This window comes from Eptesicus fuscus, chromosome 8, assembly GCF_027574615.1.
Source record: "Eptesicus fuscus isolate TK198812 chromosome 8, DD_ASM_mEF_20220401, whole genome shotgun sequence".
NCBI lineage: Eukaryota > Metazoa > Chordata > Mammalia > Chiroptera > Vespertilionidae > Eptesicus > Eptesicus fuscus.
Window position 1 is genome coordinate 15721389 of NC_072480.1, and position 12410 is coordinate 15733798.

The 12410-nt window shown below is 46.6% G+C and overlaps 1 protein-coding gene across 1 annotated transcript in view; it reads left to right on the top strand.

The window, feature by feature from the left end:
- The first annotated feature begins 326 nt into the window (after positions 1–326).
- Positions 327–12410, top strand: part of CAB39L (calcium binding protein 39 like) — a 172570-nt gene continuing 160486 nt past the window's right edge. Inside the window, exon 1 of the mRNA XM_028151629.2 lies at positions 327–365. The gene's annotated coding sequence lies outside the window, so the exon portion shown is untranslated. The remainder of the gene's footprint in view (positions 366–12410) is intronic.

The following is a 12410-nucleotide window of genomic DNA, read 5'->3' on the forward strand; positions in this document are numbered from 1 at the left end:
CCACACCGCCAAGAACGCGCGGCCCCAGGTGCCCCCTGGCCGGGAAGTACTTCACCGCTCACTAGCTCTCACCTCGGCCGGAGGAAGGACCGCCCAGTCCGGAACGCCCAGGCCTACCCAACGCGAACCCGAAATGGGAGGAGTCGGACACCCCCCGGCCCGCCGCTCTTTGGTTGCACAGAGCCCTGGGGCCCCGCCTCAGACCTCCGCGCGCGAGCCGCCGGGAGCGCGGAGGCGCCAAAGCGCCGCCTGCCGATTTGCTGACAGCGCTCTCGCGTTGTCTCGCGCTCTCTCGCTGGGCCAATGGGGATGCCCGCAGTCGAGAGGCCGGCTTCACAGGAGTGGTGGCGCAGCTGTTTCCTCCGGTAGGTGTTTGGCTGCCATCTTGTGTGTGGCTGAGGCTGGGCTTCTTGTCCATTAACGCAAACTTAGCGGCTCCAGGTGGAGAGGGGTCCCGAGGGAGCTGTGGAGGACGGGGCGGGCGTGTGGGTGTGAGGGCACAGATCCGGCGCCTTCTCACCTCCCTGAAGGGGGAAAGTCCTCTTGGCCTGCTTCTCAGCCCTGGATAGAGCGATGCATGGCAGGGGTGGCTTCGGCTGGTGTCTTTGTGAGGGCTTGCTGGGACCCGTGATCGCGCCTTAAAATCGAGTCCTTGAATCCCGGGAAGCTATTCCAATAACGTTTGTCTCGGAGATTCTGGCCCTCGACCTTTACTCGCAAAGGAGGTTGGCTGATGGTCTCTCTGGTACTGAAAGGAACAAGGCTGGTAATTAATGGAAGCGGGGGAGAGGGAACACCTCTCCATTCTGCTCAGGTTGGAACGAGACGTCTTCCTTTGCAGCCGAAGGAGCGGCCGCTGAGGTGTTTGCTCTTCTCCGTAGTTACCCTTTGACTGAGGCCATCACTTGGTCCCGGTGGGCGTCAGGCTCTGCGTTGGGGCAGTTTGGTTCATTGGTGTGCAGCCAACATTCCTGCAGCGGTCTTTTCTTAAAAGCTGGAAGGTGCTGGTCTTTTTAGAAACAGTGGAAGTGAAAGAAGAATTTTGTCAAATCTTGGTTTCCCTGGTTACGATCTAGAAGCGTTAGAAATGGTTGGGTCTGCCTTGACATGCTTGGCTGCTTCGTCATGGGCTTGGGCAGGCTTTTCCGAGGGGAAGCATCCTAACTTCTGAGCTCTTTTTCGGTTGGAAGGAAGGACACAAGAAGTACCTCCTTTTTTTTTTTTTCTTTTTTCTAATCAAAGTAGGAAACACACGTTGTCTAATTTGAGGGGGAAATTTTATCAGATTCGAGAACCTAGCCGATAAAAGACTTAATATTTTGTGATTAACTTTAGCAGTTTTGACATGCATGAAAAGAAAGCAAAGATACTCATCTTATTGCCTTGAGTTTAATTTTCAATTATTCAAGGTTAACTGATGGCCCAACAGAGTCAACAGTACCATGTGTTTTGTTGCAGGAATACTAAAGAAAACAGCAGTAAAATAATTAAATATTTTATTTTAAAATTTTGCTTTTTAATTTGAGTTTTATAAAACAAATTGCAAGGGTTTCAGTATCAATAATTTATTTTCTTATTTTTATTTTTTTTACTTACTGATTTTACAGAGAGGGAGGGAAACCGATTTGTTCCACTTATTCATTTGTTGATTCTTTTTTTATTTTTATTATTTTTTAAATATATATATATTTTTATTGATTTCAGAGAAGAAGGGAGAGGGAGAGAGGTAGAAACATCAATGATGAAAGAGAATCATTAATTGGCCGCCTCCTGTATACCCCCCACTGGGGATCGACCCAGCAACCCCTAGCATGTGCCCTTCACCAGAATTGAAGCCGGAACCTTGAGTCCAGAGGCTGACACTCTATCCACTGAGCCAAACTGGCAAGGGCTGTTGATTTTTATTATTTTTTAAAATTTGATTTTAGAGAAAGGGGGAAGGGAGAGAAACATCAATTTGTTGTTCCACTTATTTATGTATTCATTAGTTGATTCTTGTATGTGCCCTGACCAGGGATCAAACCCTCAACCTTGGCATATTGGACTATGCTCTAACCAACTGAATTACCCTGCTAAGGCCTCAAGTATCAGTAATTTAGTGTTGAATTGAAGCCTAAGGTACGTTAGAAATCTGTTAACGTAAGAAAACATTCAAACTTGTAAAGAAATTTTGTGAGTTTATTTAAGCCAAATTGTTGACAATTGTCAGGAAGCAAAATCTCAATGTATTGGGAGAATGGAGAATGACGATTTTTTACCTTGTTTTATACATTACAACCAAAAGAGGAGATGTAAGTGGTTTACATGACATCCATTGCTGATAGATTAGGGAAGGGAGAGAAAGCAAAGCAGGGAAACCTCTGGGATTGGATAAAAAGTAAAAAGATAGACACATACTTCTTTTACAGAGGTGGGTACAGGATAGTTAACAGTCAATAATTAACTCAGTAACTGTGAGGGAATTTGTGGTCTCCGCAGAGTGGTGACTGTGCTGTGCTTTGAGGGGTCCGGAAAAAAGGAAAATTACGTTGACATTCCAACTACATGTTATCGTAGATGCAAAAAGACAAAAGACTCAGTTAAAGTAAAGATTGACCTCTGTCAGGGAAGATACCAGCCTAGGACGTGACTAACCACCATAACTGCTTTTAGTTAAAGTTTTAAATTCAGACCTTAGGTCTTTGAGTTTGCAAGACCACCACGCAGGCCTTCCCTGAGCTTGTCAGGTTAGCATGTGGCCCCTTTTCGTCCACAGATCAGTGGCTATGAAATACAAGTTTTCTAGAAAACGTGACTTTTAGTTCATTTGAACTATATTTGTTGCTTCCAATTTGTACATACAAATATTAAGGATAGGTTCATATCCTTTTTGTGAGGTCTGTTTATGAACTATACAGAAATTTAGATAATGAAGATGAGCCCTAAGTGAAATGCTTTATATGCCATTTTTTTCTTGAAAGCATACATGAATACCAAAATAATCAGTGTCGTAGAACTCTTACTGCTTTTCTAGTATCTTTTTAACACAAGTCAAAATAATTCAAACTTTAAAATTTACTATATTGTATAAGTATGTTCTATAATTTTAAGCAGATAAATAATCTATATATATAAAAGCCCGGTGACCATTACGGCAGAATGACGTGCACTGATCACCAGGGGACAGATGCTCAACGCAGGAGCTGCCCTCTGGTGGTCAGTGCGCTCCCACAGCGGGAGTGCCACTCAGCTAGAAGCCGGGCTCATGGCTGGCGAGCGGTAAGGAACAAGCAGGTGGGTGGTTAGGAGCGAGGGGTCCTGGATTGCGAGAGGCCGCAGGCCGGGCTGAGGGACCTTCCCCACCCTCATGCATGAATTTGTGCATCGAGCCTCTAGTTTCAAAATAGGCATTTTCAAATTTTTCTTTCAGAAATATAGTGCTATAGACTTAACAATCTGATGATTCTTAGAAATTTTTAAAATATCACTTTTGTATGAACAATATTAAGTGACTAAGTAAAAGCAATTTAACTTAGATTGGTATGGTAGAGATTACTTTTCATAGCAATCTCATAATATATACAAGTTTACATGCTTTTCCCATTATCAAGTGATGTATGCTGTGAAATTTTAAAAAATTTTGGATAACTTTTAAATGTATGTGGTATTTTGTGACATATAGATTAAAATTTGTCTAGCCCAGCTGGTATGGCCCAGTGGTTGAGTGCCAACCTATGAGGAGGTCAAGTTTCAGTTTCTACTCAGGGCACATGCCCTGCTTGCGGCCTTGATCCCCAGTGTGGGCTCATTGATGTTTCTATCTCCCTCTTGTTTCCCCTCTGAAATAAGAAAAAATAAATAAAATTTCTCTAAATCAGCATAACATTAAAAACTGCTCTCAACGTGTTTGGGATTCTAACATTTGATACTTTAAAAATCTGAATGCTTTAAAGCAAAGATTTTAGAGTACTTTTTTATTAAAAATTGCATTTGAAATGTTATAGGTTCCCTTCCCCAGTAACTGAAAAGCCAAGTTGCAAATAATAATAATTCCTTTAAAAATCATTTTTGAAGTCTACAAATACCTTGTTGTGCTTTGTAATGTAGGCAGACAGACATGAGCAGAGCAAGGACAATGGAGCAGGTACAAAAGGTCACCAGGGTGGGAAGGCCTACGTGCCTAGGAAAGGACAGTTGTAGGGTGAGACCTTGCTCCCAGGGTGGATTTTCCTGCCTTAGAATATCTCTTGTCCTGCAGTTTGGACCCCCTGACCTTTCCTCCCAAGAGAGAACATCTAGGCCTCAGTTGTATTTCAGCTTCAGGGCCAGAAAAGTAACAAAACCAGACCAGCAATCCCATGGATGACCTCAGGACCAGCTGCATTGGATCATGACCCCCTGCCCTGGTGCCAACCAATCAATCAGTGGAGACCTAGATCCTGAAAGGACACACCTGGAAATGGAAAGCTGCTGAATATTCTATTGCGATCTTCCCCTGGGACCTCCCCTAAAACCTCCACCCTTAAAACCCTTAGGTCAGAGGACCCAGTGAGCTCTCCTTCCAGGGAGCATGCCCTCGCCTTTCCCTCCGCACTCCCCCCCGCCCCCCCCCCCAGGCTCTTTACCAGCTTCCTCACTCCTAAGCTTCAAAGGCCCTTCCTTTGCCTCTATAACTTGTTTCCTAAGCCCATTTCTTCTAGGAAGTACTTTTTCTACATCTGTGATTAGCTAAATAAATGTTCTCTTACAGTTTGGGTCTTGGCTCTGAATTCTTTCCTAGCCAGAATTCAAATACTGAGGTGGCTGAACCCAACTCTGGTCTGACCCCACTGGTCTAACACCTGATGCCTACAACAGATATATATATATATATACACAAACACACACACACTTAAACTAGAGGCCCGGTGCACGAAATTTGTGCACGGGGGTGGGGGGGTGTCCCTCAGCCCAGCCTGCACCCTCTCCAATCTGGGACCCTTGAGGGATGTCCGACTGCCCGTTTAGGCCCGATCCTACTGGGATCGGGCCTAAACGGGCAATCGGACATCCCTCTCACAATCCAGGACTGCTGGCTCCCAACTGCTTGCCTGCCTACCTTCCTGATTGCCCCTAACCGCTTCTGCCTGCCAGTCTGATCACCCCCTAACCACTCCCCTGCCAGCCTAATTGATGCCTAACTGCCCCCTGCCAGCCTGTTTGTCCCAAACTGCCCTCCCCTGCATGCCTGGTCACCCCTAAATGCCCTCCCCTGCAGGCCTGGTCACCCCTAACTGCCCTCCCCTGCAGGCCTGGGTCCCCCCCAACTGCCTTTCCCTGCAGGCCCGGTCGCCCCCAAATTCCCTCCTCGGCTGGCCTGGTCACCCCTAACTGCCCTCCCCTGCAGGCTTGATCATCCCCAAATACCCTCCCTTGCAGGCATGGCCCCTCCCAACAGCCCTCCCCTGCTGGCCTGTTGCTCACAACTGCCCTCACTTGCAGACCTGGTCCCTCCCAACTGCCCTCCCCTGCTGGCCATCTTGTGGTGGCCATCTTGTGTCCACATGGGGGCAGTCATCTTGTGTATTGGAGTGATGGTCAATTAGCATATTATACTTTTATTAGATAGGATAGAGGCCTGGTGCACGGGTGTGGGCTGGCTGGTTTGCCCTGAAGGATGTCCCGGATCAGGGTGGGGGTTCCCTTGGGTCATGGGGCGGTCTGGATGAGGGGCCTGTGGTGGTTTGCAGGCCGGCCACGCCCCTTGGCGACCCAAGCGGAGGCCCTGGTATCTGGGATTTATTTATCTTCTATAGTTGAAACTTTGTAGCCTTGAGTGGAGCCAAGCCTCCTGCTTGCTCTGTGGTCATAGCCATTTTTGTTGGGATTTATTTATCTTCTATAATTGAAACTTTGTAGCCTTGAGTGGAGGCCAAGTCAGGCCAGGGCTGCGGAAGCTTGGCTTCCTCTATTGCCAGGGAAACCCAAGCCTCCTGCTCTTTCCGTGGCTGCAGCCATCTTGGTTGGGTTGATTTGCATACTTGCTCCTGATTGGCTGGTGGGCATGGCTTATGGGTGTAGCAGGGGTATGGTCAATTTGCATATTACTCTTTTATTAGATAGGAAGGATACTCACCCGAGGATATGTTTTTTATTGATTTGAGAGAGTGAGAGGAAGGAAGGGAGAAATAAAAATATTTATGTAAAAGAGAAATAGCAATCCATTACTTCCCCACATACCCTAGCCTTGGCTATGTGCTCTGACCAGGAATAGAACCTGTCAAACCCATTACCTTTTAAGTTTTGATGTACAGGCTAATGCTCTAACCAGCTGAGCCACATCAGCCAGGGCAAGTTTTGATCATATACTGGTATATGTCACTCATTAATTTTGTGCATTTTGCCTTCACTTTTCTGCTTTTGAACTAGTATGGTCCATTATGGGGACAAATTAAACAATGTAACTAAAAACTTTAAATGATTTAAAACAATGTAAAGGTCCAAATGACCACTAGTTTGTGCTGTTCAGTTGATCAATGAAATTGATTGAATTCCTGAATCATAAGGATGTCCTTTAGCTGCTGAAAATGTTTGTGAGATAAACTTGTAGGACATTCAGATTACTTCACTTAAAGGAGAAACATTCAAAGTATTATATATTTATCATTTTAAAAAGATGAAGGAATTGAAACATTAAAAGATTGCCTTTACTATGTGACTGCTCCCTTTTGTGATCTCATTTGTATGTTAATTTCTTCTCAAGTACAACACACATTACTCAAAGCCTTTGGACAGTGAAATCAACTCAATTTGTATACAACTCTCCCTCTTATGTTGCCTATCTTGGTTAAGTGGCTCAGATTTAAAACTTGGAATTGTTACTTCTTCCTTTTGCCCAACTATCTTCTATACTAATAAGAGGGTAATATGCTAATTAGACCAGGAGACCTTACAGATGACCTTCCAGTCCTCCTTCCAGACAAAGCCGTGGCTGGGAGGGCCCATTGCAGAGCCCCAGCCGGTGGGCAGGGCCTCCCTCTGTGCAGCATTGATCACAGAGCCCTGGCAGGGTGGGCAGGGCAGGTAGGGCCTCCCTGTGGGCAGCAATTGATTGCAGGGTGGGCAGGGCCTCTGTGTGTGCGGGGATTAATGGCGAAGCCCAGGCCCGGTGGGAAACACCTGCCTCTGCTCTGCCATTTATCGCAGAGCCCAGGCCTGGTGGGCAGGGTCCCTTTGTGGGTGGGGATTAATGGCGAAGCCCAGGCCTGGTGGGCAGGGTGCCTTTGTGGGTGGGGATTAATGGCGAAGCTCAGGCCTGGTGGGCAGGGTGCCTTTGTGGGTGGGGATTAATGGCGAAGCCCAGGCCTGGTGGGCAGGGTGCCTTTGTGGGTGGGGATTAATGGCGAAGCCCAGGCCTGGTGGGAAATGCCTGCCTCTGCTCTGCCATTGATCCCCGAGCCCGAGCAGTGTGGCCAGGGCCTCCCTCTGTGCATCATTGATCACAGAGCCCTGGCAGGGTGGGCAGGCAGGTGGGGGAGCGGGCAGTTGGGGGTGAGGAGGCCAGCAGGGTTGGGGAAGTTGGGGGTGATCAGGCCGGCAAGGTGGGGGCAGTTGGGGGCAATCAGGCCGGTGGGGGGGGGCAGGTGGGGGCAAGCAGGCTGGCAGGGGGGAGGAGTTGGGGTGAGCAGGCTGGCAGGGTGGGGGCAGTTAGGGGCGATCAGGCTGGCGGGGGGGGGGCAGTTGGGGGTGAGCAGGCCAGCAGGCAGAGTGGTTAGGAACCAACGGTCCCGGATTGTGAGAGGGATGTCCAACTATCAGCAGTTGGATATACCCCGCGGGGTCCCAGATTGGAGAGGTTGCAGGATGGGCTGAAGGACACCCCCCCCCCCCCACCGTGCACGAATTTCGTGCACCGGGCCACTAGTACTAGTATAATCTGTTGCTTCATCCTACAAAAAGGCTTTTCTTTTTAATTTTCTGCTCTCATTGCTACTGCACTAATGTAGGCCCTTTGTCGTGTGTGTGTTCGTGTGTGTGTGTGTGTGTGTGTGTGTGTGTGTGTGTGTGTATTTCAGAGAGGAAGGGAGAGAGAGATAGAAACGCCATTGATCGGCTGCCTCCTGCAAGCCTGCAATCTGGGAATGTGCCCTGACCAGGGATTGAACTGTGACTTCCTGGTTCACAGGTCAACACTCAACCACTGACCCAAGCAGGCTGTAGGCCCTTTTTCTTAAAAACTCTTATATGAGCCCTGGCCAGTGTGGCTTATTTGGTTGAAGCATTGTCCTGCATACCAAAAGGTGGTGGGTTTAATTCCAGTAAGGGCACAAAGCCAAGTTGTGGGTTTGATTCCCCAGTTTGGGCACATACTAGTATGTATAGGAGGCAGCCGATCGATATTTCTCTCCCTCTCTTTACCAAATCAATTAAAAACACACTTACACTGAGTGGCCAGATTATTATGATCTCTGAACACATAATAATCTGGCCACTCAGTGTATATCCTATATAATAAAAGGCTAATAGGGAAATTGTCCCCTCGACCAGGAGTTCAACCAGCAGGCAGGCCGGCCAACCGCCCATGTCCCCTCCCCCTGGCCAGGCTGGCCGGACCCTATCCATGCACAAATTCATGCACTGGGCCTCTAATACACACACACACACACACACACACACATATATATATATATATATATATATACACATACACTGAGTGGCCAGATTATTATGTGTTCAGAGATCATAAGAATCTGGCCACTCAGTGTATATGACATTGTATTATTGACAAAGTCCACATTCCTCAACTTGGAATTTGTATTAGTTAAGATATAGGTTTGGCTGCTGTGACTGAGAAAAAAAAGTTTTTTTAAATTTTTTTTATTGTTGTGTGTTTTTTTAATTTAATAAATCTTTATTGTTCAGATTATTACAATTGTTCCTCTTTTTCCCCCCATAGCTCCCCTCCACCAGGTTCCTTCCCCACCCTCTGCCCTTACCTCCCCCAACTGTCCTCATCATAGGTGTACGCTTTTTGTCTAGTCTCTTCCCATACCCTCCACTTCCCTTTTCCCCCAAGAATTGTCAGTCCACTCCGTTTCTATGCCCCTGATTCTATTATATTCACCAGTTAATACTGTTCATCAGATTTTTTTATTCCCTTGGTTTTTAGATTCACTTGTTGATAGATACGTATTTGTTGTTCATAATTTTTATCTTTATCTTTTTCTTCTTCCTCTTCTTAAAGAATACCTTTTGGCATTTCATATAATTCTGGTTTGGTGGTGATGAACTCCTTTAGCTTTTTCTTATCTGTGAAGCTCTTTATCTGACTTTCAATTCTGAATGATAGCTTTGCTTGGTAGAGTAATCTTGGTTGTAGTTTCTTGCTATTCATCACTTTGAGTATTTCTTGCCACTCCCTTCTGGCCTGCATAGTTTCTGTTGAGAAATCAGCTGACAATCGTATGGGTGCCCCATTTTTCTCTTGCTGCTTTTAATATTTTCTCTTTGTCTTTTGCTCTTGGCATTTTAATTATGATGTGTCTTGGTGTGGTCCTCTTTGGATTCCTTTTGTTTGGGGTTCTCTGTGCTTCCTGGACTTGTAAGTCTATTTCTTTATTTCTTTCACCAGGTGGGGGAAGTTTTCAGTCACTATTTCTTCAAATAGGTTTTCAGTATCTTGCTCTCTCTCTTCTTCTGGGACCCCATAATTCTGATGTTGGTACGCTTGAAGTTGTCCCAGAGGCTTCTTACACTATCTTCAACTTTTTGGATTCTTTTTTCTTTTGGCTTTTCTGGTTGAGTGTTTTTTGCTTCTTTGTATTTCAAATCTTTGACTTGGTTCTTGCAATCCTCTAGTCTGCTTTTAGGTCTCTGTATAATACTTTTTATTTCAGTCAGTGTATGCTTAATTTCTAGTTGATCCTTTTTCGTATCCTCGAGGGTCTCGTTAAATTTATCGGCCTTTTCTAGGAAATTCTTGAAAAAACTTATAACCATGGTTTTGAACTCTATATCCAGTCGTATACTTTCCTCCATTTCCTTCATTTGTGACCTGCCTCTTTGTCTCCGCATTTTGGCTGCTTCCCTGAGTTGATGGAGTGGCTTGTTTGCTAGGTGTCCTAGCAGAGCCCAGTGGCTCAGCCTCCCCAGTTACCTGAGGTGGACACTCTTGGTGCACCCCTTTGTGGGCTGTGTGTGCAGTCTTGTAGTTAAGCCTAGATTGTTGTTAGTATCACTGGGGGGCGTTGACCTCCAGGCCAATTGGCTATGAGGATCAGCTGTGTCTCCTCTGGGAGAGCTTCTGTGCTCGGTGTGGATGGGGCGGAGTCTCAGGGCTGAGCAGACAGCCTTGGTTTCCTGTCAGCCGTGCCCTACGAGGCCCCTGTGTCTCAGTGTCCCGCGGCAATGGCTGCACGAACCTCTGAGGGAAGGCTTCCCTCAAGTTTCGCCTGCTGCCAGACAGTCCAGTTTCTCCCCGAATGAGTCTCGGTACCCAAAGTCTCACCTGGAACTGGATTTCAGTCCAGTTGGGAGGTTTTGTTTCCCTCCCAAAGGATAAAGCTAGCCGCACACTTGCTGCCCGCCCTCTCTGAGCGCCGTGAGTAAGCCAGCCGCGTATTCAGCCGCCCGCCCTTTCCGCGCATGCAGGTCTCCACACCTCTGTCCTCCACAACTCCTCTGGGTCTCAGTGTCTTTTTATCTTTCCTTCTAGTTGTAGAATTTCCACTCAGCCAGCTTTCCGGTGGTTCTGGACGATGTCCGCTCTATCTTCCAGTTGCAGTTTTGAAATTGTTGTGTGAGGCAGCAGTATAGGTCTTTACCTATGCCGCCATCTTGGTTTCTCTCCTAAATATTAAAAATTTATTTCTTTCATGTGTAAAAGAATGATCTAATGAGGTGGTTTTGCTACAAAAAGTTGTCAGGGACCTAAGCTCCCTCTAACCTGTTCCTCTACCATCCTTACCATGCAGCTGCATCTTATGGACCAAGATGGCTGCTTCACTTCCTACCATTATATGCTGCATGCTTACATTAAAGGTTAAAATGTATTATGGTAGGCCCTATCAGGTTTGGCTCAGTGGATAGAGTGTTCACCTGTGGACTAAAGAGTCCCGGGTTCTATTCTGGTCAACCTTGGTTGCAGGCTCCTCCCCGGTCAGGGCTCTTGCAGGAGGCAGCCAGTCAATTTTTCTCTCACATCTGTGTTTCTCTGTCTTTCCCTCTGTCTTCTACGGTCCCCAAAAATCAATGGAAAAATATCCTTGGCTGAGCATTAACAACAACAACAACAACAACAACAACAACAACAACAAAATGTATTATGGTAGGGCACACAGACTATTTCTAAGTGGTAGTAGAGTTGTAGGCAGTGGGAACTGTACCAGGTGTTAGACCAGTGGGGTCAGACCAGAGTTGGGTTCAGCCACCTCAGTATTTGAATTCTGGCTAGGAAAGAATTCAGAGCCAAGACCCAAACTGTAAGAGAACATTTATTTAGCTAATCACAGATGTAGAAAAAGTACTTCCTAGAAGAAATGGGCTTAGGAAACAAGTTATAGAGGCAAAGGAAGGGCCTTTGAAGCTTAGGAGTGAGGAAGCTGGTAAAGAGCCTGGGGTACGGGGGGGGGGAGTGCAGAGGGAAAGGCGAGGGCATGCTCCCTGGAAGGAGAGCTCACTGGGTCCTCTGACCTAAGGGTTTTAAGGGTGGAGGTTTTAGGGGAGGTCCCAGGGGAAGATCGCAATAGAATATTCAGCAGCTTTCCATTTCCAGGTGTGTCCTTTCAGGATCTAGGTCTCCACTGATTGATTGGTTGGCACCAGGGCAGGGGGTCATGATCCAATGCAGCTGGTCCTGAGGTCATCCATGGGATTGCTGGTCTGGTTTTGTTACTTTTCTGGCCCTGAAGCTGAAATACAACTGAGGCCTAGATGTTCTCTCTTGGGAGGAAAGGTCAGGGGGTCCAAACTGCAGGACAAGAGATATTCTAAGGCAGGAAAATCCACCCTGGGAGCAAGGTCTCACCCTACAACTGTCCTTTCCTAGGCACGTAGGCCTTCCCACCCTGGTGACCTTTTGTACCTGCTCCATTGTCCTTGCTCTGCTCATGTCTGTCTAACTGCCTAACACAACAGGAGTAGGATTTTTGTTCTCTGTCTTAATGTTCATAAAGTTTTTTTGGTATATATTTTAAGTAACAATTCCATCATTTCTTTTTTTTTTTAAAATCCCCTCCTCAAGATGCTTTTTTATTGATTTTAGAGAGGGAGTGAGAGAGAGAAACAGCAATGTGAAAGAGAAACAGTGATCAGTTGCCTCCTGTATGCACCCCGACTGGGGATGGAACCATATCCTGGGTTTGTGCCCTGACCAGGAACTGAACCTACAACCCTTCGGTGCACGGGACTATGCTCCAACCAACTGAAACACACTGGCCAGGGACAATTTCATC